Source organism: Euprymna scolopes, chromosome 19, assembly GCF_053919585.1.
Source record: "Euprymna scolopes isolate OS-2025 chromosome 19, ASM5391958v1, whole genome shotgun sequence".
Taxonomy (NCBI): Eukaryota; Metazoa; Mollusca; class Cephalopoda; order Sepiida; family Sepiolidae; genus Euprymna; species Euprymna scolopes.
The window spans coordinates 63,571,498-63,596,291 of record NC_136500.1 but is presented as its reverse complement, the minus strand read 5'-3'; the positions used below and the strand labels follow the sequence as shown (position 1 = coordinate 63,596,291).

The 24,794-nt window shown below is 33.9% G+C and overlaps 1 long non-coding RNA gene across 1 annotated transcript in view; it reads right to left on the bottom strand.

The window, feature by feature from the left end:
• LOC145303660 (uncharacterized) overlaps positions 1-24,794 on the bottom strand; it is a 454,290-nt gene that overhangs the window by 1,207 nt on the left and 428,289 nt on the right. The gene's annotated exons all lie outside the window — the stretch shown is intronic.

Here is a 24,794-nt window from a genome sequence, read left to right as displayed (position 1 = left end):
AACTACTGTTGCTCCCAATCAACCCCTCTCGCGAATAGAGAAGTAATAAGTGAAACAGAGAGAATAAAAGCATCAAAGTGAGATAATTAGGGGGATTTTATTGAAAGCAGACGAGTGCCGTACATTGTTATTACATATGTGTAATGTTTACGGGGACAAAAAAAAAAAAAAGAGACTGAAATTAAACAAAGAACAAGTGAATTTACTGGAAGCCTGAACAAATCATAAATTACAATAGAAAAATGCGAGCCTGAAAAGTAATATGGTTAAGCTTAAACATGGAAAAGTAAAGGACTAGTTGTTAAAACTGGAAAAGAAGAGTACAAGATATTTTTGTAAAAAATAAAATAAATTCATAACTTAAAATATTGCAGCATTAAGAATGTTTTAAGATTCAATTTATAACATTATAATATCAATTCTTAATGCTGCAATATTTTAAGTTATGAATTTATTCTATTTTTACTAGAATATCTTGTCCTTTTCTTTTCCAGTTTTAACGACTAGTCCTTTACATTTCAATATTTAAGCTTAACCATATTATTTTTCATGCTCGCATTTTTCTATTGTAATACTTATATATTTAGTCTCAGATAAATAGTATGTTGAAGGCGGTCGTACATCTAAACAATACGATATAAATGCGGGAGTGCCTCAAGGGTCTATCCTGGGACCTCTGTTATTCCTAATATTCATAAATTACCTCCCTGACAAAATTGCCTGTGATATGGATATATATATGCTGACGACACCACACTCTATAACAGATACGACAGGAAAACAAATGAACACATATCTAAAGAAATGGCAGAAGCACTAGAGGATGATCTCCGTTCAATAGTGGAATGGGGACATAAATGGATGGTCACATTCAATGCTGCCAAGACAAAACTAGTTTCCTTCAATAATTACAAGAAACCTTCTCTACCACCAATAGCAATGGCCAATGACTCTTTATCTGAAAGTACATCCTTTAAACTCCTCGGCCTAACGCTCTCAGGAAACATGAGTTGGAACAATTACATCGAGAGTATCACTAAGACCGCTGCGAAGAAATAGGTTCTCTCTATCGTGCTAGAAAGATACCAACGCTCGAAAGTATCCCATGCCTCTATAAGGCCACCATTCGCCCATGTATGGTGTAGTGTTGTCATATTTGGGCTGGTGCATCTACCACTAGTCTCTCACACCTAGACAAGGTTCAAAAGAGAGTCGCCAACCTGATAGGTCCTGAACTGTCATCTAAGCTTCAGCCTTTGTCCCATCGACGAAATGTTGCATCCCTCTGCCTTTTCTACAAGTACTGTAACGGTGAATGCTCGGACGAACTGCAAGCACTTGTGCCCCCCTCCTCGATGTAAATACCCCCGACAAACCCGAGAAGCAGCTAAATCCCACCCCTTCACAGTAGAGATCCCTAGATGTAAGAGAGCCTTCTACTCCAGTAGTTTCTTCCCCAGGACAGCTAAACTTTGGAATTCCCTGCTGGGTCCCTGCTTCCCCAACTGTACTGATATGTAAAAGTTCGAGTTCAACGTGAACCGACATCTTGCTGCCCAACTCCCTACACAGTACCCCTGATGCCCATGTCCCTGATAGTAGCCCCCTACAACAAAGTGGCAATATGCCTTGTTTGGGGTGAAAATGTAAAAAAAAAGAAAAGAAAAAAGGTGTTTTCTCTTTTGTTTTATATATTTCTGAACGTTTCTAGGCCTGCTATCAGAAGACGTAACTTAAAAACAATACCTTCTAAGGCATGAGAAAGCATGCTCCTAGAAGGAGCTGTACATAATGTCCGCCTCTTTTGCAGAGCGAGCCAGAAAGATAATAAAAAAATACTAAATACTGTATAAGTCAAATAATCACGTGACTCACTCCAAAAATAATAAAAACCTATTCCAAATACTTTTATTAGTTTAGAAACTAATGCAGAGGACAAAAACAAAGTTTAATTTCTGTAATAATAGAAAATAAACATTTACAGAAAATGTAAAAAAAAAAAAAATAATTCACAATAAAACTGGTTGATTAAAAGATGTTTAACAATTGCAGAGGGGGCAAATTTGAATTTGACTATCATCAATATTTTTAGACAGATATTTAATTCTTATGACCAGGTTATTAAATTATAAAAATATTGACACTAATTTTGTTAATTTCTAGCATTTTATGACATTTGTAGCAATTTAGAGAGATATTCAGTCTGCAGAATGTAAACATCACAGGCAACACGAACTGGAACAAATAGATTGAAAATATTGCCAAGGCTGATACAAAGAAGGTAGTCTCCCTCAACCGTGCTAGAAAACGACTCACACCTGAGAGTAACCTGTATTTCTACAAAGCTACCATTTACCCATGCATAGAGTATTGTTGTCACATCTAGGCTGGTGCATCTACTATTACTTTCTCTTTTAATCCGAAATTGAGTATCCAATAGGTCCCGCACTATCACAAACGCTCTAACTCCTGTCCCATCGCCGTAATGTTGCATCCATGTGTCTGTTTTACAAGTAATTTAATGGAACGTGCTCCGGCGAACTCGTTGCACTTGCAGTATACTCGACGTAAGTACCATCGACTAACCTGACAAGCAGCAAAATTCCACCCTTAACTGTAAAGGTCCTCAGATGTCGAAAACTTTTCTACTCTTATTTTCTTTCATCTAATTTCAAAATCTTGGAATTTCCTCTCTCTTTCATGCTGTCTTTTAAATGTAATGTTAGCAGATACCGCGCTATTCAACTCCTGCTATCGGGACTTATCCATTCATTATTAATATACTCTTATAACTATTATAAAAAATCGCGTGTAATACTCTAGTGGGGAATTAACGCAAGACTCCAGACTGTCTAAATAACAGTCAGAAAATGCCGAAATCTGTTTTGTAGTAACTTTCTTGTACAATATGTTCTTTTCTACCTAAACAGGTTGTTCTTTTATGCCTAAAATTGTTGTTCTTTTCATTTTTATCCCCTTTTCATAAGGCCACAACAACTCCTTCTATAGTGCGCTTGACATATTAATCGCTTACATCCAATTGCAATATGACTTGTTTTAGTGTGAATAAGAATTAAAAACTATCAGAAAATATTAGTTATAATGTTATCTAAGACGGCAAACATAAACGAACATAATTTACTCTTAAGGGCTATTTTCGTTTTTTACATCATTGCAACTCGTGATTAATGAGATATTATGACCATAAGCTGAAAGATAAGGAAAAAATCAATCGTATCAACGAAACGTGATCAATTATAGAGCTGTTTATGACAAGTATTTGTTGACATGTGTTTTGAAGACGTCCATGTTATAATCAATAAGGAAACAATTCTGCAGTAATATGTTCCAGAGAGGAGTAGTTCCGCAGTAACGTGTTCCATAAAGGAACAGTTTTACGTTGTAAGCTATTTTAGTTTCAGAAAAGAAGAGAAATGTTGCTCCAAACAAAATGGCAGTATTAATCCAGAGAAGCTTTGAATTGTGAAAGCTAAGACGAAGACAAAGAATAGCGTTTCCGGTAAGTTGTCAACCCGGAGAAATCTTGAGCAGAGTTCCTTCCTGTGTGAAGACGAAAAACTACAGGAAAAGGGATTTAGTATAGAGTGTAAACGATAAATTGGCCATAATTTTAATCCGCAATTTAGTTTTTTTATGAAGCGATATTATCAATCTGAAACGTAAGTTGCTGTACTCTTTCGAGTTTGATGTTCCAGATTAGCCACCAAAAATACTAAAAAAAAAACCCAAACAAAATAAAACAAGTAGAATTAAACTATAGAATGATTATTGCTGATTTGTTCTGCGCCTGATATATAACTTCTGACATTATCAGGTTTAGTTTGGTTGTTTTTTTTACGGCATATCAACACTTTTCAGGTATTTAAGGCCGAATCCAGTTGTTTCGTAGAAAAATTGTTTAATAGAATATATATATATATATATATATATATATATATATATATATATATATATATATATTCAAGTCAGTTTCTATTTACCCCATAGTTGGAATCCTAACAGGTACTACCACTCCGAGTCAGAGTGGACCTGGTAGCAATGGCAATTATAGGGTGGCTCCACACTCCCTAAAACCTGCAAGCTGGGGCCTCACCATTGGATATAATTTAAGATCATATCCAGGACCGACATTATCAGATGCAGTAGCTATGCTCCTAGGATTATTTATTAGAGAGCGTAAAGACATTTAAAGGAAGGCTCACAGTCCGAGAAGTCATAAAATCCGACCCAAAGATTTATCGGTGGCGTGAAACGGTCCGTTGTAGCAAACCCATCACAGTCAATGGCTGAACTAGCAAAAAAGCCGAATGTGACTAAAATGATCATTTCAAATACAGTACGGACAGATCTTGGGATGAAGTCATATTGAAGACAACGTCATAACATTATTACTGCGAAATCTAAGACCATTCGGAAAGAGAGAAAACCATTTTGATACTAAGTCACATGTAGCACCATGGTGATACCGTACGCATTTTTGTGAACGAAAAAAAGTTTGTGGTAGACATAGTCTCCATACGCAGAAGAGAGTTATCGCCAGTGATCATTCGTGTGTTTCTTGAGTCATGCAGAGTAAAGACCCTGCTTCTGCCATGGTGTTTGAAGGTCTTACTAGCGATGGGAAATTCATGCCCTCTAACTTCTTTGAAATGAATCTGAAGATCAATACGGCGGAATATCTGAAGATTCTGGAGGAAGTTCTTTACCATGAATTTAAAAAGAAAAACAACTATGATCTCAAGAAAGCGACGTTCATCAAGGACCCCGCACATGTTCATGGATTAAAAACAGTGCAGACCTTCTTGAAGAGAGAGTTTGTGCTCTAGAATATCTGGCCCTCTATCTCGCTAGATTTGAACCCCTGCAACTATTGTTTATAGGGCGATGTTAAGAAAATCGCTAATGCTTGCCCCCATAACAATGTGACGTTCCTAAACACCTTCATAACGCGGACATAGAATCTCCTTATTTGTTGTTGTTATGCCCTTATTGTAGCAAAAATATTGCAATAAATAGTTTATAGGAAACATGTTCCACAGGTATTGTTGATGTGATTCCTAGTCGACTAGAAAGGCTGGTGACAAATGAAGGCGCTTATTACATTACATTTTAAATAAAAGTCCTTGCATTATACTTTCTTCTCATATTCATTAATTGTATAAAGCTATTTATCTATAAATTCGTTTTTCTTTTGTGTGTATTGATATTCATATTAAAAAACCTCTTTTCTATTTACTAAAAAGAAAATACAATTTTCTTATATATGGGTTATGGAATTGCATTCACTAGCAAAAGATCTAGCTAATTTGCATATTCTTTTAAGCATTCATTTTAATTAATTCCCTATAAGTTTTTTCGTTTTTCTAATGGGATAATCATCTTTAGTTAACTATTATGTGTAATTATATTCATGCAGATATTCTACATTATTCATACTTTCGTAATATTTGCGTACAAAGCTTGCAGTGAACACAAAATTGTTTCCATATATATTTATGTATATGCATATATTTTTGTTTAATCTATCTATCTATCTATATATATAGATGTTGTTTTGTTTTGGTTTTAGCGATATGTTTTGAATGAATTCAATTATTTGCGAAAGTGCATTTTTACCTAAATGCGAGTTGGGAATAATCTTCCCTTTTAACAATTTGGTACCCCCACATGGGAAGCGGTATATATATTATTTTTAAAATGTAATTATCCACTGACACGTGTTTCGTCGTCTACAACTCATCAGAGTGGCTGTATCTAGCGAGATTCGAAATCAGGACCCAACGGTAATGAGCCTAAACCCTTACCCCTGGACTATCTCGCCAACTGTCAGGCTATATCGCGATTTACTTAGATGTTATTTATAGCGATAAAGCCAGACAGACGAGATGGTCCAGGGGTAAGGGTTTAGGCTCATTACCGTTGGGTCCTGATTTCGAATCTCGCTAGATACAGCCACTCTGATGAGTCGTCAGTGAATAATTACATTTTAAAAATAATATATATATATATATATATATATATATATATATATATATATATATATATATATATAAGTGGGCGTGTCTGTTTACATTTCCCTAGAAAGTAACTCTGTCAATTTTTAGTCTATAGACTCGAAATTTGATATACAGGGTACTGAGATTTGGGAAAATCTTTGTAATCAAAAATGTATGTATGTATGTTTGCATGTCTGCCTAAAGCTTTCAACAGAGTCGACGGATTTTACGAATATCAGCATCGTTTTAAAGTCCGACCTTTCAGACGACAAATATCGAAAAATTGGCAAAAAACATTAATATCTTCACCTTCAACTGGGCACTTTTCTACAGGCGGGGGTCGCTTTTTTCGCCGATATTTTTGAAAATCATCCTCCCCTTTCGATTTTTTAGCCTTAACTTTAAAAGAATGTCACTTCCGGTTTGGCGGTAGTCGTAACAGCATAGATGTCAGGATTTTTCCCGTTCTTTTCCTCCTTCGTGGTACGGGTTCGAGCCTGCCTACTACTAGTACTTTTTTTTTGCTCAACAGACACATCCAAACACCCGGGGAACGCCGGGCTTAAATGCTAGTATATCTATAAAAGTAAAAAGTGTCTGTGTGTGTGTGTGTCTGTCTATGTACACTTCCCTACAAAGTAACTCTGTCAATTTTCAGTCTACAGACTCGAAATTTGATATACAGGGTATTGAGATTTGGGAAAATCTTTGTAATCCATTTTCGGCCAGAGATCTGGCTATTAAGGGGTCAAAGTTCAACGATTTGACCTTTAAGAACTTTACCAAACTCCCCCGCCAATTTTAGGTATACACAATTGAAATTTTAGATATAGGTTCCTTGGAGATGGCTCTAACTTAATAACTTGATTTGAATCTAAAACAATAAATGTTAAGGGGTCATAATAGGGGTCAAAGTTAAAAAAATTGACCTCTACGGTTTCTACCAAATTACTCAGCAAATATCTGGTCTAAACATTTGAAATTTTACATAAAGGGTATTCAGAGATAGGGCAAGCTTTTTAATCGGTTTGGGTCGAAAATTTGAGCTACCAATATATAAATGTGTGTATGTATGTATGTTTGCATGTCTGCCTAAAACTTTCGACAGAGTCGACGGATTTTTACAAGATCAGTATCGTTTTGAAGGTCGACCCTTCAGACGACAAATACCGAAAAATTGGCAAAAAACATTAATTTCTTCACCCTTAACTTGGAACTTTTCTACAGGGAAGGGTAACTTTTTCGCCGGTATTTTCGAAAGTCATCCCCTGTTTTCGATTGTCTAGCCTTAATTTAAACCTACGTCACTTGCGGTTTAGCGGTGGTCGTAACAGCAAAGACGTCAGGTTTTTTCCCCGTTATTTCCCTTCTTCGCGATACAGGTTCGAGCCTGCCTACCACTTTTTTTTTTTGCTCATAGCTCACCTCCAAACACCCGGTCAACGCCGGACACCCATGCTAGTTATATTAAAAAAAAACTAAAATGTATATATTTTAAAATAGGGAGTTATTCTTAATCGCCATATATATTAGTGGCTTGACAATGCCACATAGGAGACAGCCGAAGCAGCAAAGCCGAAGCTGGCTGGCAGGACACTATATATACAAATGTAGGCGATGTTTATAAATCTATAATGAACTAATAAAGTGTATTCAGACATAGGGCAAGCTTTTTAATCGGTGTTTGGCCGAAAATTTGGCTGCCAAGAGCTCAAAGTAAAAAAAGATTTTACCTTTGCGGTCTCTAGCAAACTATGCAGCCAATTTTGTGTCTTGACATATGAAATTTTACATAAAGGGTATTCAGACATGCGCAAGCTTTATAATCAGTTTTGAGCAAAAGTTTGGCTGCCAAGAGACCAAAGTTGAAAGAGTTAACAGTTGCATACTCTACCAAACTCCTCCACCAATTTTGGGTCTAAAGACATGAAATTTTATATGTAGGTTACCTCGACATGAGTCAAACCGAGCAAAGTCGGGCTAAACTGCTAGTATTTTAGAAATTAAAAAAAATCTGTAGGATGTACGTACCCGCGATAAAACGAAAATATCATATGCCAAAAATCACGTAAATTGATAAAGCAGTTTTATATATATATATTTTTTACTTGAGAGGTACTACTACGATGTGAGGTTACTTGCGTAAATCACAGGGAAGTAAGACCGCTATCAAGGCCAGGAGGCCACTCTAGGATAAGAGTTAAGTGTTAGATAGATGGTGGGACAACCTGTATCCGTTATGGTGGAACTTGGGTAGAGCTATATTATCTAAGGAATTCATTCATATTAGATTTGAAGATGATCATGTTATAGCCATCAGAGAAGCAGACCCACAGTCTTGCGTTCCACGAGCGGGCAATGTTAGGAAAGAAACTTTGCCCATGGAATTTTTGTTTAGTTTTAGGCACAGATAGAAAGCGGGGGAAGTTATTGGCAGTTGTTGTAACTAGAAGCGATTGTTGGCAATTCATAAATAAAAATCTAGTTGAGTATAGGAATTATTTTTCAGTCATCCTCAATTTGTTTCTTGGGATATTTTTCAAAGTGGCCGGTAAGACACTTACTTTTCGGATACGCATAAAATTTGATTTTCTTATTTGTTATTTTTTTTAATGTGGGAGGAATTATGAACAAGAACCTGTAATTGAATTGAACAATTCGGAATGGCATGGAATAACTTGGTATTTGCTGCATCTATAGCGATCTCATTTCCCCTGTGATTTACGTACGATCTTCTGTCAAGTGCAAGTGACCTCGCGTCGTGGTAGTACAACGACACTGGTATCTGCAGTTCGTGATAAACGGATCGATAGATCATGTGCTCTTCGCGTATCCCAATTTTCTTTAGATGTAACCTACACCAAATACCGAAATCGAGTACTGCTGGTGGTCGCAGACATTGTCGGTAGCTTATAATTAACTTTTATAAGGTAACTGTAGTGTTCTAGGACGTGCTTTACAAGTTTATTTTAATGTTTTTTTCTAGTTGGCAAGAACAAAGATTCTCTCTCCATTAAAGAAAATTTGTTAAATGGAACAAGAGAGTTGAAGATGTCAGTAGATCTGTCCACAGCTCTCCATTTTTCATTACACATCCTTTCAAGCCATTCAATACATCGTTACATCGTGGTGTCGTTTGACTTCAGGAAATGTCTTATTCCAGTTGAGTTAATTGCCTCATGGAAGAAAAACACCGAGGAGGCACACGAAAGAAAGGTGAATCGATATAAATCTTTTGGAGTTGAAGTCGTCGAGAAGAATTGGACATGTTAAATGATAACAATGGAGGTCCGAGGACGTGGCTTTATTGGACGGTCAATTATTCTTTTTGTTTTTGATTCAGAATATGAAATTACTAGCCTGTTGTTAAATGCAACCATCGGCGAGCAGACTCAGTCTGTTACTCAACAGACATCCATTTGGATCTAGTCAAAGATATTTTGGCCAAAAAAAAAATGAAATATTATAAAATGTTGTAAATGCCTTTCAGTTGAAAATAACGACATGCGAACTAAACGATTTGCAAAACAAACAGAAAAGACAAATCGACAAAGTCTTTTGACAAACGTGCGCGGTCACTGGTCTTCCTTCTTTTCATCGTCCATTTTCATGCGTGAGCCGTGATTTTCTCGTGGTTGTTGATCTTCTGTTTAACTCTACATAAATCTACTCGTGCATGAAGACACAACGCAAACTTACTAGACTTTTTGCAAGATTTTATTCAAAGTGTTTACTCATTAGGGGAGAGACCCCGTAAATCATTTATTTACTTAATTTTCATAACTTATTATTATTTTTTTTAACTTATTCGTAATGATAACGGCGTACGGGCAAAGAATTGAGGCAACATTTACTTAAATTTCTACATTGTCGGGCTCTCTTTGTCTGTCTCACATTTCGACTTGAACTGACTTTTAAAATGTTTTTGTTTCTCTCCTCGAAAGCGTGACATCATTACCTTATATATTTCAGCATCTGTATTTCTAGCGCGTATTGTCTAGAAAGCTAACCGTTGATTTTCCTCCGGATGTAATTACGCCACGTGCAGCTGGTATATTCCCGTTTGCTGCCAGGTTAAGTTGTCATGTACTTAATGAAATCCCCGATGAAATTCATACTAGCTAATATTATCTTTACTTAATGGCGTAGGTTTCCAATATATAACAAATTTGTATCCTGTCTGATGACCAAAACTGCTAGTGGTAGTTAGAGTTGCAGTATCACCGTAGACACCAGAACTGTGTGAGCGCCACTAGTTGGCGGTTGACGACCACTATAACACGTACGATTGCATATTGTATGACGAAAACTGGAAATCCAAATAAAAGCGTGACATAGCAAGACAGACGTGACAGGACGTATCTTACAAGAAATGTAATACCATTTTTAGCCGAAAAAAACTTAAATCAATTAGTTTCGCTCGCTTTACTGAATCATTTCTCTTTCTCATGTCCCTTTCTTGAGTCCGAAAAGCTTGTTTTCGACCATCGACAATTGAATTGTCAGAAAATTGAATGAGAACTCAGAATTCTGACTCGCAAAAAATGATGCGCTTTTTATTCGTTAAAGTAGATTTATGTCTGCTGTTTGAATCGATCAGCTCAACGAATCATCGTTTTTTTTTCTTCTTCTGCAGAATCTATCGATCTGCCGTCATATTGATGACTTAGATTGAGAGTTGATTGTGTTTGAAACTACAACGCATCCCAGTTAGTGTTTTTGTATATATTTTAGTCTCTCTATATCTCCCTACCTCTTCGTTTTCTCCACACACACAAACACACACACACACACACACACACACACACACACACACACACACACACACACACACACACACACACACACACACACATATATATAAACAGACACACAGATGCATACACCCCTATATATATATATATATATATATATATATATATATATATATATACACTCCACACCATATATTTGAATCTGTTCCCATTTCTTGTCTTTGTCTCGCACTTTCTGTCTCCCTACTCCATCTCTCTCGACGCACACAGATATCTATCTATCTATCTCTCTCTCTCTCTCTCTCTCTCTCTCTCTCTCTCTCTCTATATATATATATATATATATATATATATATATATATATATATAGCAGCATCTGCAGCAACTGTACGGCAGTCAACTTATGCAAATGACCAAACCATGTGAAAAAGTGACGTCTCAGCGAGGAAGAAAGAACAAAGATTATAAAAAAGAAAATCCTGGCCTGATCAGAACAGGAATAGATGTGTTATACACGTGACCCGATCGCGACAGGGAAAGGTATGTTTTAAACATGGCCGGACAAAGATTTTACCTAAAATTAACACCCTTATACAGCCTAATATCACAAGTGCATTTGGGAAGTATTATCACCGCACAAGCAGAAGGGTTCGGCGTGTAAAATCATCTATAAGTTCTTTGATAAGACCGAAATGCGTTCGAAATGAATGTTTCTGTTTAGAGCACACTATAACCATTGTATACAGTGCAGAATAGACTACAATGTATTGTGGAATAAGATAGTGCGAGAATGCATGTGAAACTTCATTTCGGTCTGGTATGTGTTGTGTAACCAGTCTACGTGTATATGTACTGTGTCTTGTATATATACATGTCTGTATTTCTTACATGTGTCAATATATATACATGAGCTCGTCTATCATCTCGTGGTATATATATAATAGTGTTTTTGATATCTAATGAATGTGTGTATACCGAGTATAGACACATTCATTGTGTCCTGCATCTATATATACAGCGTCTATATAGCAGATGTTTTTTCAACGTTGTGATATGTATATATATATGTATATATATATATTGTGTGTCGTCTATTTGTTTTTATGTATTTCGCGTGATCGTCTCTAATTATATGTATATTTATAACAGACTGTTTTTGTGTATGCGTGCGTGTTCACATATAACAACAATAACAACAATAAAAGGACAGATTACAATTCTATGGGATGCACGTCAGAGAATAGGGATCTGGTTCATCTTGCGTTGATAGATCCTAGAAAAAACAAACTGTCATATGAAGATTCTTAGCACAGAAATCTTGCTTGTATTTACGACCTTTATTTTCAGAAAAAGGCATGCTGGTGTTTAGTTCTACATCCAAATTATCGACCTCCGCATACCTTTGGCCATCACGATTCGTTGACCGTCTCTCTTGACCTCCGATTACCAACTCCTGTTGCATACTGACTCATATAACTTCCTACGTGTAAATCTAAAATTCATTATGACCTCAACTCCATGTGACCAAGGAACAAATCGGATGATCTACCTTCGTCACGTATTTTGTTTCTGTTCTAACATTCGTTGTGAAAACATAAATGTCAGAATTACATCGCATTCGTCAAATTACATTTCTGTACACTATTTAATAATGTGAATACTTTTATTTTTCCAAAACATAACTTTTCGTATTGATAAAAATGTTTCTATCTAAAGAACACTAATAATCATAATTAACTATCAGAAAGAGTAACAGCAGAGAAGGCAATCAGTTGATTTGATTGAAAAATGGATAATTTCACCGATGTCAATGACAATAAAAGTATTGGAGGTGTGGAAAATTTGTTGATCCTCATTCAATCCAAGGCAACACCCCGTCTCTGTCTTGGAACATGAGTAGAGCTAAAAAGATTATATGTTTTTGAACGGCACGTAGATATTCGTTTGTTTTGCTCGGCAGCTTGTTGGCGGAAAAAAAATCAGACCGATGAACTCTTACTGAGTAAAACAAGCAATTCTGTATAATTTATAGAAAATACCTCTACATAACTATATATAATTCACATTACAAATTATTTTCAACAATATATTATTTCGTACGGAGTTTTGTTGATGAGACTCATACGAAATATACGTTGTTGGAAATAAACAAAGAAAACTGCATAGTATATAACTATATATATATATAAAGATATAAAATCTTTTAGATGTAACATGAAGTAAGTGTATCATTATAGGTTTCAAGAAACGCATTGCGATTTTGCTATGGTTGTAGAATTATCGGCTTCCTATTTATACAGCTCGAATGACAAAGTGTCAGAGATACGTATGAAAACTACCATCTCGTAGATACAGCATGCGTATTTTATAAATAAACTAGACAGACACACAGATATATATCTTCTATCTATATATCTATAAAAGCGAGTGTGTCTCTGTGAAGACACTTCTCAACCTATATACTCAACGAATTTTCAATCTACAGATTTGAAATTTCGTATTTATTGATATTCGGACATGTGGAAAACTTTTTATTTAGTTTTCATCCAAAAAACAAAACAAAAAAAAACCCCAAAAAACAAAAACAAAAAAAACGTGCTGCTAAATAGTAAAAATTGAAAAAAATGGCACTTGGAAATGATCAGATTTTTATTCGTTTGTAAACTGTTTCATGAGTATCGAAAACACATTTTTAAAGATTGTGTCACACTGGTCTAATGGCTATTGTGCTTGACTCACTGACTTTAGTTTATTGTTTAGATCTCAACCTGAGTACTTTTTTTTACTTACAAAAATTGAACTGTGTAGAAAAATATAAAACTTGCACGCACATGTCCCAGTTTCTGCATTAATTAAAATATAATATTTATGTGTATTTTACGTCCCGGCAAGTTGAATTTTTGTGCGTTCTAACATTGATATTACAAGCAAACGTATTTTTATTTAAAACTTATTAAAACGAACTTATTCATATACTCATTCATGGATATGCGAGCGACTATATGAAGGTTGACTAATTTGCATATTCTTACGAAAAAACGAGCGTTACTTAATTATTATTCATTTTATGGTTTCTTATTGGATAATTGTCTTCATTTCACCATATCGCTGGATTCAATTTAAGCATAGTTCCTACTTCTGCATAACTGTGTAGAATTTAAGATGAAAACATTCTAGCACACACACACACACACACACACACACATATATATATATATATATATATATATATATATATATATTAATGACCTTGTCAGTATGTGTGCGAAAACACTTGACCAAACTCCTCCTCTCTGAACATTAGGACTACAGACATGAAATTTTATATATATGGTATTTGGAAGTGTAGCGCACTTTCGATTTAGTTTTCAGTCGTAAAAATTGCTGTTAAGGGGTCAAACTGAAAACAAAACAGTTGATTCTGGCAAGTAAGGTCGAATAAAACATTACGTCTGCTGTTTCTTTTGCGCATACTCAAAATTAAACATTCATAGCTCAAAGTCGCTTAATTTTAAACTATTCAAAATAGGCTATCGGTAGCTCAGACAGTAACGACGCTGAAGATATAAATAACGACTAGTTTCGATTCTAGCAGATGTTACCTAAGTCAGATTAAAAAAAATAACTTTTGAACGATTACTAGATATTGGATAATAATCAATACAGAATTGGCTCCATAATAATAAATAAGAAATCTGGACGAATCAAAATATAATATGATGCGTATTTTACCACCGGGCAACGTCGGGCGGCCTGCTATTATATATATATATATATATATATATATATATATATATATATATATATATATATATATATATATAATAGCTATATAGTGCAATATCAGAGTTAACTATATAAATTAATTTCCCTGAAGACTTTAATCTATATAATATTAGATGTACCCTGCTACGCATTATTGTGACTCAGTTTGTTTAAATGAAACACTAAAAGCAAAAAGAAAAAAAAAACCCAAAAAACCCAAAATGTTTTTTTGTTTGTGGATACACAATATTTTGAGGTGTCCCTTTTTCTGTGCAGATGTAGACATTGTTGATTTTCCAACTGTAGAACATGTAATATATACTTGTCGATATGAGAGACAATCATAGTGTAGATGCAAGTCACACTACGCTAAGCGAACTGTGGAGTGCAATATCCTAAATTAAAATAATATATCCGTTAAAAGCATTCAATGCACGTTCACTGCCACTCTTCCTAAGATTGACAGAGGGGAAAACATGATAGTATAATTTTACTATAGACACGTATGTGAGCACGCATTGGAAAATCTCATAAAGTAAAAAAAATTAGTTGACTTTCTTTTCGCATGAAAATGCAGTGTTTTATCAAAAATAAATCGATAGAAAAATGGAAAAGAAAGCTGTTTAAAGAATAAACAAAGTGGGAGAACGATGATAATTCAGAAGGAAGAAAGAATAAAGAATAAAGAATAAAGAATAAAGAAAAGAATGTAAAAATGTAGGATAAGTTTACAAAAACGAAATTAATTCGGTAAACTTTTTTTTATTCAAAGAAAATATATTGCTTTCAAATATAATTAATGGGGACATTCGTAAACATTTTGGTACTTCTTCGTTATCGCAGCGAAGTTCGGAAATCGAAATATTGATTTTCAAGTGAAACGAATAGTCTCTACTGAATTTCCATGTCGCAGTAATAAATATCCAAACCTTACGAAAAACGATAAAGTAGAAATTAATTATTAAAAAAAATAGTTTTTGAAGAAATTAGAAATTTTAGCTATTTCCTCTTTGTTTACGTCACATGTCATGTGACAAAACAAAGATAGCCGAAATCATATCTTTGTGTAATCATGACAATTAGGAAGATAACATTACTTATTATTGTAATAAACTAAAAAAGTAAGTAGTTATTATGATTTTTAAAAATAATTATCAATTTTTCGGCTGGCCGATATCACTATAATAATGAAAAAGCACTATTTTTATCGGCCGACGTGTACAATGAACACCCACGTATATTTTTTGTTACTCTTATAGAATTTGACCCGAATTTTCTAGATTTTTTGTGCAAAAAATAACAAACCTACTGTAAATTTACCTTTAGTTTTCTTAAGAAAAGTTGCATTTTGTATTGTTTATTTACTTTATCATTGTTTTTTTTTTAATTAACAAAAGTTGTTCTTTTTTTCAATAAAAAGTTGGGTTTTTTACTATAAATTACTAGGTGAAAGTTTTTTTTAAAAAAAACTTACATTTTTTTTTCAAAGGAAAATTGACAGTAAAGGTTTTTTTTGGGGGGGGGGAAACAAATATTTTTATAAAAAAAATTAATGTTTTATGAAAACTGCAAATTGTTAGGTGAAAGCACAGAAAATCTTTTTTAAGGGTATGTACAAATTATTTAGTCAAGAGATACACAAACAACAACAAAAATGTCGATTTAGTGTTTAAACATTTAAACAATGCTCGGATTAATCCGGCGTTTACCGGTCGAGCCCTCATCACAATTGACGGAAAATCCTAAGGATTCGGGTCAAATTCTTCAAGAATAGCATTATTTTTGATTTCGTCTTTTTAAAAAAAAATTTTTTAGTGGATCATCAGCGATTGCAAAGTAACAAATTTAATCAAAATGCAAAAAATTTAATAATGAAAAATATTTTAAGGTGTGTTCAATTTCTCATACAGTGTCCTAGTAAAGCTACCCCCTTTATTGCATACACTCAAGGGAAACACGAAACTAAATTATTTTCAGTATTTTTGTGAGAGGTTCTTTCCTTTTTTCTTTTTTTTCAATATTTTCAGCAGATTATTATTGATTTACACTCAGCTATCAGTTACGTTTAGTGATGTCACGTGACTGATGAATTACCGACGAGCGGTGATATTTTCCCAAAATAAAACAATGCCCACATCGTTACAAAGAAAGTCAACTAATTTATTAAATAAAATTTAAATATAATGTTATAATTAAAAAAAAGATATATAAAAACACGCATGGGTACGATGAAATACTATACCAGAATATCAAAGCAATCGGTTCAGTGGTTATTTAGGTTATCGATTACCAACAAACATACATTTTACATTTTTATGTGTATATATTCTACTTGTTCCTTTATTTAGTTAACCTATACGTTACACTTTGAAAAATGCTTGATACACTTTTTGGATGCCAAACTGCTTCCAAAAAGTCAGATTCGTGAAATTTGACTTTTAAAAGGCCAATCTGGCAAACCTGAACAAGAATATAAGTGATCTACCTTGGATGTAGCTTAGTTTTCAAACAACATTATATAAATATACCAGTGAGTGCTCAGCATTGCCCGGGTGTTTGGAGGTGTGTGTTAAGAAACAAATAAGGTAGTAGGCAGGTAGGCTCGAACCCGATACGCAAAGGCGGAAAATAAAGTGAAAGAAAATCTGACGTCTTACTGTTACTCCATGACGCGACCGGAAGTTCGAAACGTTAAAATTATGTAAAGTCAATTCAACCAATGCAATGACTTGCAAAAATACCTTGCAAAAAATCGACCTCCCCCCTTGAAGAAAACTGTTCAGTTGAGGGCGGAGGAATTAATGTTCTTGGCCATTTTTTAGATATTTGTTGTCCGAGAGGTCGAGCTTCAAGATAATACCGATCTCGTGAAAATCTGTCGCCTTTGTCAAAAGTTTTAAGTAGACGTACATACATACATATACATACATTTAAATAGACAGGTGAGATTTATATTATAGATAATCATTTTTGTAATTGTGTAAGAAAGGAACTCGTAGTAATTGCGACGTAAAGTAAGTTCTTTACAGAAGAAACAAGTCAGTGAAACGATACATAAAAATGTAAACATTCAAAATAAACAGTGAAAACACACACACACACACGCATATATATATATATATATATATATATATATATATATATATATATATATATATATATATATATATACCCTTCATTTATTTATATAACTTTTATTCCTCATCTTTCATTCAATATATTTGTTTGCCCCTCTTAACATATTATATACTCGCAGGGTGACCCGATGTTGCCAGGGATTGAATGATGATCAACGAATGTTTCACTCTCCCATATTTTTATTGTCATTGAAATCGGTGAAATTGCCCATTTTTACAATCAAATCGATTGATTGCATGCTCTAGTTGGGGACACACCACATTGCAACGGGGGGGGGCTTTATGTGCTCCTCGCAGTGACTTAGTTCACAATATATTGTAGTCTACATTGTATTGTAGAGAACCTACTGTTGATTTTATAAAACTATCTTTACATAATGGCTTAAACTTTCAAATGCAAACGCCAAGTATCATGGTTCAGTTGTGCTTTAAACAAAAACATTCATTTCTAACGCCTCCTTGTCATATCAAAGAACCTATTGTCGATTTTATGTGTCGGGCTTATTTACTTATGCAGTAATAATATATTGAATTAAACTGTAAAATGAAAAATGTCAAGTATCATACTTCAATTATACTCTTAATAGAAACATTCATTGCGAACGCGCCTCTGCCATATAAATGCACCTTCTGTTGTTTCTATATGTCAAAGCTTCTTGCTTGTGCGGTAAGCAAACTTCTCAAATGCACTTGTGATACTAAACCGTTGGAAATTTAAAATCTGATTGTTTAATCTTTAATGTTCCCCTTTTAATTATCGATCTTTGATATATATCGGAAGCATTCCGAAAAAAAACAAAAAACATAAGAACACTCCTAGAAACATAAATTATATTTGTGTGAAATTTCAAAATATCGGTCCAGCTGTTTTGGAGCCCAACTCACAGACACAGTTCCTTATACAGGGTGACCCAAGAAAAACGGGCCCCAACTCTAATTAGGCCCCGTTTCTTAGTGTTTTGTCCGAATGAAATTAAACTTTAGTCATAACTAGTTACTATATTCAAAACATCACATCAAAACACAAGGTTCTTTTTTCTCCGTTCTACAGCATATGTTCTAAGATGGCTTCCATTTAGCTTTTGTTTTTTTTTGGGGGGGGGGTCACCCTGTATATATATATATATATATATATATATATATATATATATATATATATATATATATATATATATATAAAAATTACTGTAATTATTTTTTTATACGTACATACACTAGTGTTTCGTCATTTTGGGAATACACAATGCTGAGTGTCACGATTACCGCTTGGCGGGAGATCCAAACCTGGTAACGAAGCCATCTCTGACTCCATTAGCAAGGAACAAATCCACACGGCCACGGTTATCAGCGAGAAATACAGTGGAAATTTAAGCATTTATTTTTCAATGTCGAGACAGTGATAGTGATCTACTGATTATGATATCATGATCTGCGCATGTTAGCTTAAGTGACCGACTTTTAACTTCGACTTAGAGTGATCAACAATAAGAAACTGGTTCTTACAAGGACTGATATATATATATATATATATATATATATATATATATATCGGTGGAAATATCCTTTATTCACTTATATTTCCATTTTTATATATGTCAACCCTTATTTAAGAAACTCAATGTAATTACGGAGCATATAATGAATAAATGACAAAAGTCTATATCCAAAATTTCATGATATTAATTATCCTCCAATTTATTCCTTTGATTCAGTTGACTTGAATTAAAGGAATAAATTGCAAGAAGGTTAACATCATAAAATGTGGAATATAGAATTTTGTCATTTATTCATTATACATGCTTATATATATATATATATATATATATATATATATGTGTGTGTGTGTGTGTGTGTGTGTGTGTGTGTGTCAGGTCATGATATATGCTACTGCTACTGGTACCCTGTAACCCAGTACTACCTTCCTCCGGCGACTAAACTGGTTCCCCCACCAAACTTGTTTGGTGAGGATGGTGACTAGTCTCCCTAAAAACAAGACGTTCCAAAAGGCGGATGAACCCTTTTTCGGGGTCAACGGCCAACTAGCACTGTTTGTGTTTGTGTGTATGCATGTGTGTTGGGATGGAGAGGGCTCCCGTAAGCTGTGGTGAAGGCAATCTTTCTAGGAAAAGCAAACCTCTGATTAAAAAAAAAAACATAAAGCGGGAGACCAGTACCCGCATTAAGCTGGTCTGTAGTTTAACATGTTGCTGGCTATCTTGCTCTTGCTTGTTGCTGGATCTCAACGTTTTGAACCGAGAGAGAGACTTAGCGGTCGTACAAAGCTAAGACTCTGTAACATCATCTGTGTATAGATACTCAGTCAGGCATTTGTCTATAAAAATGGTCCCGTGGCGATGGAAAAGTTGTGACGCGTGGAGGCTTGAAATGATGGAATCATTTCGGGCTCATGGACTTTAAGTGTCTGAGGGAGTGGCACTCGTCTGACAAGACGTTGCAATTATCGCATATATATATATATATATATATATATATATATATATATATATATATCATTAAGTGTATATTTATGGCTCCTGTTCTTTCGCCATCTATCATTTTTTGCTCCATATCAACCAGATGCATTTTCTATTAGATAAATGTGAATAGAAATTTCAAATTTGATTACATCGTCTAATGGAGGATCGCTTATTTAAAAATTGTGAATTAGATACGAAAAGATTGCAATAAATAATCTATTCTGACTCGAGATATATTAATCGATTCCATGTTATTCAAAACAAAAATAAAATACGGGCTGTCTAAATAAATATATCGATTTTCTGTTTTTCCATTATCACGGAAGAGGATTAAGCAGAGGAATAGTAGATTCAACAAGACGAGATAAAATGAAATGGATGAATGGTATGTTGAACCGCTTCCTTTTTTTCGCTTCCTGTTTTTATTTATTATCTTGTTTTCTTCTTTTTTCCGCCCCAAAAGTAAAAATATCATTCATATATATATATATATATATATATATATATATATATATATATATATATATATATATATATATATATATATATATATATATATATATATATATATATATATATATATATATATATATATATATATATATATATATATATATATATATATATATATATATATATATATATATATATATATATATATGATATATATATATATATATATATATATATATATATATATATATATATATATATATGATATATATATATATATATATATATATATATAGTGATGATCATATTTATTGGCACGGTAAAATAAAAGTTAAATTTTGTCTAATAAATTCTAAAAAAGGGATTAAATTAAAGAAAATAACAAAGTATATTATGTATTTTTAACTGGCCTTTCCGATGCAGCAATCGGATTTTAGAAAAAATAAATAACAAAGGAACAACAAACATAATTGCAAAAAACCCTCGTTCAAAATTATTGGCACGGCTTTGTTTTTCTTTTAGTATCAGTATAATATCAATCAATTTCCGGTTTACGTGCTTTCTGAACTTTTTTATAGCCATATTATGCTTGTTTAACGCTAATTCAGTGAATAATTTTTTTCAGATAATTTTTAGATAGCGATTTATTTAAACTATTATAAGTGACTAAATTATAATTTTCAATCGCCATGGTTAAAACTAAGGAACACAGCGAAGACGTCAGGAAGCTTGTTGTAGCATGCCATACCAATGGGGAGGGCTATGATAAGATTTCAAAGAAGCTAAACCTTCCCAAATCCACTGTTAGAGCCATAATAAACAAGTTCAAATCGCAAGGCCACGTTATGAGTTTAGAGGGTAGAGGGAGAAAAAGGATTCTTTCCCCAAGAGATGAACGGAAAATTGTTCGACAAGTAAAACAAAACCCAAGGATCTCTGTTGGGGAGATTGTTGATGAACAGAGCACCTCTGGAGTGAATGTATCTCGACATACAGTTGGTAGAGTTTTGAAGAGAGCTGGTTTAAAAGCATGTCGTCCGAGAAAGACTCCCTTATTGAAGCCTATGCACCTGAAAGCAAGGCTAGCCTTTGCAAAACGTCATATTGATAAAGATGTTGCATTCTGGAAACGTGTTCTATGGACTGACGAAACGAAAATAGAGTTATTTGGCCATAATAAAGTGTCTTATATTTACAGAAAATCTGGCGAAGCTTTCCTGCCTAAGAACACCATACTCACAGTGAAGCACGGTGGAGGCAGTTTGATGCTTTGGGGATCCTTTGCTGCCTCTGGACCAGGGCGACTTGTTAAGGTCACAGGTAGCATAAAAAAGGAAGATTATGCTAAAATATTGGATGAAAACCTGAAAGACTCTGCTAAAGAGCTCTCACTTGGTCGTCGTTGGTGGTTCATGCAAGATAATGAACCAAAGCATTCGGCTAAACTGACTAAGAAATGGCTTGAGGACAATCATATTAATGTTTTGGAGTGGCCATCACAAAGCCCAGACCTTAATCCAATTGAAAATTTATGGAGAACATTAAAATTGAGGGTAATGCAAAGGAAGCCTAAGAATCTTATTCAATTGGAGGATTATTGTCAGGAAGAGTGGGCTAAAATTACTACTGAAGAGTGCAACAACTTGGTTGTAAACTATGAAAAGCGACTGATGAAGGTAATCAAGGCCAAAGGCTATACAATTGATTATTAAATAAATCGTGCCAATAATTTTGAACAAGGGTTTTTTGCAATTATGTTTGTTGTTCCTTTGTTATTTATTTTTTCTAAAATCCGATTGCTGCATCGGAAAGGCCAGTTAAAAATACATAATATACTTTGTTATTTTCTTTAATTTAATCCCTTTTTTAGAATTTATTAGACAAAATTTAACTTTTATTTTACCGTGCCTATAAATATGATCATCACTGTATATATATATATATATATATATATATATATATATATATATATATATATATATATATATATATATATATATATATACTAGCATGGCGTTGTTCGGGTGTTTGGAGGTGTATGCTGAGCAAAAAAAAAAAAAGTAAATTTTTTAAATTTTTACCCCTATTATGACCCTTAATATTTATTGTTTTGGGTTCAAATCAAGTTATTAAGTTAAATTCATGTCTAAGGAACCGAGTGTGTAGACCCAAAATTGTCGGAGGAGTTTGGTATAGTTCTCAAAGGTTAAATCGTTGAACTTTGACCCCTTAACAGCGACATTTCTGGCCGAAAACCGATCACATAGATTTTCCCAAATCTCAGTACCCTGTATATCAAATTTCGAGTCTGTAGACTAAAACTTGACAGAGTTATTGCGTAGGGAAATGTACACAGACACACAGACACGCAGACAGACACACAGACACGTTCACTTATATATATATATATATATATATATATATAGCAACTGCTTACAACTATATATGCGAGAAATAGATAAACAAGTGCGTTTTTCTAAATATTTTAATTTACTTTTTTCAGTAAATCCTTTTCTTTTCCTTTTTTCCGCCTTTTCAAAGTGAAAATTGCAGATCTATGTGGTAATATTTACAATTTGTCTACGAGAATTTTGTAAAATAATAAAGTACATAAAAAACGCTGAGTTATCGTCAATGATATTAATAGCGATTGTATCATAAATTAGAATGCTTCAATAAGGAAAGTTTGGGATCTTATCCAGTAAAATAAAAGAAACAACTTGTTGATTAAAAGACAATGGAGAGATTAATTAGAAAAGTGATCGGATCGCAAGATGGAAGAAATCTAAAAAGATGACTTGCATGTTTAGCCACTGCCTTTCTTTCTATTTTTGTTTTACTTTCTATTGCTTTTATTATTTTATTTTGCCTTTATACGATGCCGTTATACAGGTAAAAAAAGATGCATGAAAGAATTGCTTACAACTACGTCCGCAAGAATTAGAGGAAAAAGAGAAAAGCATTAAATGCGGAGTTTCCACATAATTTAACTATTCTAATTTTGTTATCCTCTCCAGTGAAATAAAAGAGACAAGTTGTTAACCAAAAATATTCACCAGCCGATATTCTAACTTAGCAAGTACAGAATGCTGAAGATGAGATCGCAAGTAAAAAAAGCACAAAAAAACGGTAAAGCAATTAGAGTATCATCAAGATTAATACAGAAAAACACTCGCATTAAATCGATATGTGCCAACCTTTCGTATTTTTTGTCTACCTTCCTTTCCAAACGTATCAGTTATCCCGACCATTCTGGATACGACACAAAACAGTATCAGGTTCTGACACAATACCGAGAATCTTTGAGGGATGTAAACTCAGTTTAAGTTGTTTTTTAGAGTAAGATTTGTTTCCGATTCCATTTTAGAAGGCGAGGTTTTTCTGACTTGTAATTTGTTTTTCGCTTTACTTCTTTACTAACCACTAACACATGTTCATAATAGAACTGCACAGAACTAAAGCCATACCGCAGTCGACAAGAAAGAATCCATATCGACAATGGCCTAAACTCTGTCAGCTTTGGTGCCAAGGAAAGGTTTTGCGACTTCAAACGAATTTATGCTACACCAAACATGTTGGGAGCTTTTTTAGTTCTAGAGGAATTGTTAATCTCTGTGCATAATCCGATAAACTGTTGTCCAATTAAAAGCAGCTTTCCTTTATGAAATTAGTTCTAACGTAGGCTTTTGTATCCACAAAAGTTGTTTTTATTTTAAAGCGGCGCGGCCATTTCTTGTGTTATCACGTACGTGCATAATTAGATCGGAAAAACGTCACCCGATGAATCCCTAACTAGAGCAGGCAATCAATCGATTTGATTGAAAAATGGACAATTTCGTCGATTTTTTAAAAATTGTATTTTCAACCCAAACTAGGTAGAGTGCTACTATCTAATTTATAGGGGTACTATGAACGTAGTTGATCAGCCAAATATCTGCTTACGTTACTCTTGAACTTCCGCATGTCAGTACAGTCATGGAAACAGGAACCCGGAAAGGAATTCCAAAGTTTATCAGTCCTAAGGAAGAAACTAATAGAGTAGAAGGCTTTCTTATACTAGGGATTTCTACCGTGTAGGGGTGAGATTTTGCTGTTGGTCAGCTTTGTCGGGGGTATTTACGTCAAAAGGGTAGAAGTACTTGTAGTTTGTCGGAGCACCTACCATTAAAGTACTTGTAAAACAGGAAAAGG